The sequence below is a fragment of the Bos mutus genome, chromosome 6, assembly GCF_027580195.1.
Source record: "Bos mutus isolate GX-2022 chromosome 6, NWIPB_WYAK_1.1, whole genome shotgun sequence".
NCBI classification, from domain to species: domain Eukaryota; kingdom Metazoa; phylum Chordata; class Mammalia; order Artiodactyla; family Bovidae; genus Bos; species Bos mutus.
Window position 1 is genome coordinate 25787317 of NC_091622.1, and position 5435 is coordinate 25792751.

Consider the following 5435-nt stretch of genomic DNA (forward strand, 5'->3'; position numbering starts at 1 on the left):
TTTAGCACTATTAGCATTATTAAATATAGTGTAATCTACTTGTACATCTGTACAAGATCCAATAACCGGATGGTGGTTTAGTCGCTAAGTTGTATCCTACTCTTTGCAACCCCATGGACTGTAGCCCACCAGGCTCCTCTGTCAATGGGATTTCCCAGGCAAGAATACTGGAATGGGTTGCTATTTCCTTCTGCAGGGGATCTTCCCAGACCAGGGATCGAACCTGGGTCTCCTGCATTGCAAGCAGATTCTTTACCACTGAGCCACCAGGGAGTTCATCAATAACCAGAAGTCTCTATTTGTCTATATCTATTGATATAATTTTTTAAGATTATAAACCTGTTCCATGGTTAACAAGATGATAAAATCATAGGAAGTGATGGCACCTTAAAAATGCTCCAGTCCAGTTCTTCTGTATTATGGTTGAGGAAACTGAGGTTCAGAGAAACTGGGATTTGCTGTGAGCATCTGCCCTCTGGGGGGTCTATTGTCTCCACTGACCATCATTTAAAATTTCAACAACATGGCATGACAAAGGCATTTGTGATGAATGGCTCCATATTTTCTACCAAGAGAAGTTTAGGTGAGGAAACTGGATCAACACGAGGGATTGGAGTTTAATTTTTCTTTACACTGTACAAGATTTTGAGAAAATATCAGTTGTGAATATCAAATAAAAGGGGTTAGGCTAAAAAATCCCCAAACACCCTTTTTTGGTGCAGCAATTATTTACTTTCATTATAAATTGTGTTTATTAAGAGCTATTCTTAGTTTATCTTACTCCCATCTCCCAAATTTATTTTATTGTTTTCCCAGTACAAAAGTAATACACATGCTCATTATAGGAAAATTAGACAAGCAAAAAAATTATATAGAACACTGATAATCCCACATCTTTTAGAGCCATCTACTTTCTAGTTTGTCTCATATATTTTTAGTATACAAATATATTATATAAATGAGATTACACTGTAAAGTGCTTTTTAAATTTAACTATAAGTTTTGAGAATCTTTGCATGCTTAGCAGTATATTTTTCTGCCCATTGGGGTTTTTGTTCATTTGCTTTTATGTTAGAAAAATACCTCCAAGGGAGCATTCTTATAGTCAGCAGATACTGATTAACCACCTGCTATGTGCTATGCCAGCCCAAGGAGGATACAATAGTGAACAGGACAGATATAGTCCTTATATCCTACAGGGGAACACAAGCAATACACAAGTACATACAAAATAATTGACAGTTTAAGATATATGAAGTCAATAAGAAGTGAGCTCCAGGAGAGTTGGAAGGCACCAGTTTTAGGGAGAGTGATCAGGAGAAGTCTCTGAAGACATGCATGACACAGACTGGAGGAGGAGGAGAAGTTTCCAGGTATAAGCAGCATGTACAGTCGTGTGATGAGCACCTCACTGCCAAAGCCCTGAGTGGTGGGAAGAACTTAATTCATCAAATTCAGTCAGGAAGGGACTTCTCTGGTGGTCCAGTGGCTAAGACACCATGCTCCCAAAGTAGGTGCCTGAGTTCCATCCCTGGTGCCCTGGTCAGGGAACTAGATCCCACATGTTGCAACTAAGTCCTGAATACTGAAACTAAGATCCTGCACAGCGCCCCCCACCCCCGCCCCCGCCCCTGTTTTTTCAATCAGGGAAAAAGCACATGAACTGAAAAAACGATTTAAGGTGCCATTCCATGCATTCATTGTGTGGATTTTGACAAAATCATTTTGACTGTTTCAGCCTTGACAATACTGAGTGGATGGTAGGGAAGCCTCCTTCTAGGCTTAAGATGAGACAGAAGCTATGCCAGAACTTGGAAGTCAGTCCAGGACTCTTTCTACTGTTGATCACACATGTCACCTTGTTCAGATGGACTCAAATTTGAATCCCTAATCAGTGAAACAGAGCAGAAAGAGTGTGTAAGATGAAGTCTGGCCTGGGTCTGAATCTTAGCTACACACTAGTGTAAACATGGACAGATTATTTAGTCCTTTTAAATCTCAGCCTTCTCATGTGTAAAGCAGCAGTCGTGCTTCCTGCCTCCCGCAGCTCTTGTGGAGATGAAAGAAGATGAGGTGGGTGAGCGCTTAGCACAGGCCCTGGCACATAGCAAGCTCTCCAGAAATTCATACCAAATTCATCAGAGAATTCAGCTTTAGATTAAATCTGTGTGTGTGTTAGTTGCTCAAACGTGTCCGACTCTTTGTGACCCTATAGTCTGTAGCCCTCCAAGCTCCTCTGTCCATGGAATTCTCCAGACAAGAATACTGGAGTGGGTTGTCATTCCCTGCTTCAGAGGATCTTCCCAACCCAGGGATCGCACACGGGTTTCCTACATTGCAGGCAGATTCTTTACCATCTGAACCACCAGGAATCTCTTAAATAGACTTTCTATACATTTGTTTCTGAGGTTACTGAGGTTGTAAGAAGAAAGTTAACACTTACATGAATACATTTGGAAACACAGGGTATTTTATTTTGGTGGTATTTTAAAGCTGAACGGTCATAATGTTTTAGAAGCTGAGCCCCTCCCTCACAGAGAGTTTGTAATTCCTGGTCTGTGTTTCTGCTTGGCTCAAAAGTATTCCTGTCCTACTTTTGCAGCTTTGGTCATTTATAATTTTTTTCTCCTGAATATAGTCTTTCTTCTAAACATTATACCCTTCAGTTCAGTTCACATGCTCAGTCACGTCCGACTCTTTACGACCCCATGGACTGTAGCACGCCAGGCTTCCCTGTCCATCACCAACTCCCAGAGCCTACTCATAAACAGTGTACCCTTCAAGTTAAGGAAAAAAAAAAATGATAATGCCGACCACATTTGAAAGAGCAGGAATGCTCATCAAATATGCTGCAGTGTCCTCAGGAACCTGGGGGCACTTTCCCCATGGAGGGCCTGGGATCGCTGTGGTTACTGAGCGCACACGTGGAACGGGAAAGCTTCACAGGCAACATAACACTGTGTGTTCAGGTTCGTGTCGTTTGCTGCCTTTTGGAAAGCATAAGCACTTTTCTTTTTGAAAGTGAACATGCGTATATAATGGGGTTTCCCAGGTGGCACAGTGGTAAAGAATCTACCTGCCAATACAGGAGACACAGGAGACTCTCTGGATTGGGAATATCCCCTGGAGTAGAAAATGGCAACCCACTCCAGTATTCTTGTCTGGAAAATTCCACGGACAGAGAGGCCTGGCAGGCTATAGTCCATGGGGTTGCAAAGATGCGACTGAGCATGCAGGCATATATAGTACATTTGTTTGTTGGTCTTTCTTGTCTTTTTTGTTTGGTTTGGTTTTTAATCAGACATTAATCAATGAATCTTCTCCTTGGGGAAGAAAAATCATCTTCCACCCTTTAAAAATCAATTTAGTCATAGGAAATATAAAATAACTAACCCCCATTCATAGGCAATAACTCTGCCTTGAACTAATAATATAGACAAAGGGGATTTTCCTTTTCTGGTGCTGAATACTTCAGTAACTCCTTACACTTCTTTCCTCATTCACCCAAAGCACTTCTGCTTTACTTATTTATTTTTAAAATTTTTGTTGGAGTATAGTTGTTTACAGTATTGTGTTAGTTTCTGCTGTACAGCTAAGTGAATCAGTTATACATATATACATATCCACTCTTTTATTTTTATTTTTTGGCTGTTGCACGGGGCATATGGAATCTTAGTTCCCCAATCAGGAATTGAATCAGTGACCCCTGCAATGGAAGCATGGAGTCTTAACCACTGGACCATCAGGGAAGGCTCTGTGCACTCTTTTTTAGATTATATTCCCATATAGGAATTATATGGGAATATAATTCTACTCAATTTCTACTCAATACTCAATTTCTACTCAATACTCATTTCTACCCAATACTCATTATAGAGTATTGAGTAGAGTTCCCTGTGCTCTACAGTATGTCCTTATTAGTTATCTATTTTACATGTAGTATGTATATATGACTTCTCTGGTGGCTCAGATGGTAAAGCATCTGCCTACAATGAGAGAGACCCGGGTTCGATCTCTGGGTCGGGAAGATCCTCTGGAGAAGGAAATGGCAACCCAGTACTCTTGCCTGGAGAATCCCATGGATGGAGGAGCCTGGTGGGCTACAGTCCATGGGGTCGCAAAGAGTCAGACGTGACTGAGCGACTTCGTTTTCACTGTCTTTTCATTTTCAGTGTATATATGTCAATCCCAATTTCCGAGTTTATCCCTCTCCATTTCCCCCCTGGGCTTCCAGGTGGCACACTGGTAAAGAATCCACCCACCATTGCAGAAGACTCAGATACTCAGATTTGATCCCTGGGTCAGGAAGATCCCCTGGAGAAGGAAATGGCAACCTGCTCCAGTATTCTTCCTTGGAAAATTCCCTGGACGGAGGAGCCTGGTGGGCTATAATCCATGGAGTCTCAAAGAATCGGACATGACTGAGCACACACATACACACGCACCATTTCCCCCCTGTCATAAATTTGTTTTCTATATCTGAAAGCACCTCTGCTTTGATTTAGGGAGGGGAAGAACTAATATTTAAAGGACATTTGTAGTTTTTGTTGACCCCAGCTAATCAAAGAATAATGTGGACTAGCCCATACTTCCTTTCTTCACACACACACACACACACACACACACACACACACACACACGGAGAACATGAAAGATATAAAACATCAACATTTTGAGAGGAAGATGAAGAATCTAGACAAAAAGGGGGTTGAAATGGACAGCGAGGAGGAGACAGAGAGGTCTCACTATTTCTCAGTGTGGAAGAGAGAGGGTGTTAAGAAAGACAGCATGGTGAGAGAGAATCATGGCAAATGACGAGAAAATGCAGAGACAGAAGAGAGTGGGAAAGAAGGAAAAAAGAAACACAGGGAAAGCAAATTAGGCAAGTACTTGATTTGATTTTGAGTCACTGATATAGCTTTCACCAGCTGTTCCCGTGTTTGGGGGAGTCTCCTAGCTTCAGTGCAGGATACCCACGGTCCCAAAATGCTGCTTGTGTTTTTAACTTCTGTACTTATTTCTCCGATTGCTCTAAACTTCAGTTTTAAACAGTTTCATAAGTAGAAATTATCTGCAAAATGTGTCATCATTAGTATAGTAATATTTTGATCTGGTCCCTTGAGCTCAAGGTTTTTTGTTCTTTCAAGCTAGAGTTCAGATTTTTTAACCTGGAATCTAAGGACTTACCTGATTGATCTCTGCTCAGCTCCCTTGTTACCTTAGCAAATGTCAGCTACTTTGGCAAGCTGCTTTTTCTCCAGCCAACTTTGTGCCATTCCCTCCTTTCAGGAATCGGCTTCCTTTCCCCCTCCTCCTTTGGGGTCTTGTCCCAAACTCGTGTCTTCCATGATTTCTGATCATTCCAGCCTATAGCAATCTTTTTCTCCACTGAGATCTTGTAACATTCATGATTTGTAGCATTAATCTGGTGCTTA

The 5435-nt window shown here is 41.5% G+C and overlaps 1 non-coding gene across 1 annotated transcript; it reads right to left on the reverse strand.

Annotated features, from left to right (window-relative positions):
* Positions 1–202: 202 nt before the first annotated feature.
* On the reverse strand, positions 203–273 carry TRNAC-GCA (transfer RNA cysteine (anticodon GCA)). The gene has a single exon. It is a non-coding gene; the product is annotated as a tRNA-Cys (tRNA).
* Between the last annotated feature and the right edge of the window lie 5162 nt (positions 274–5435).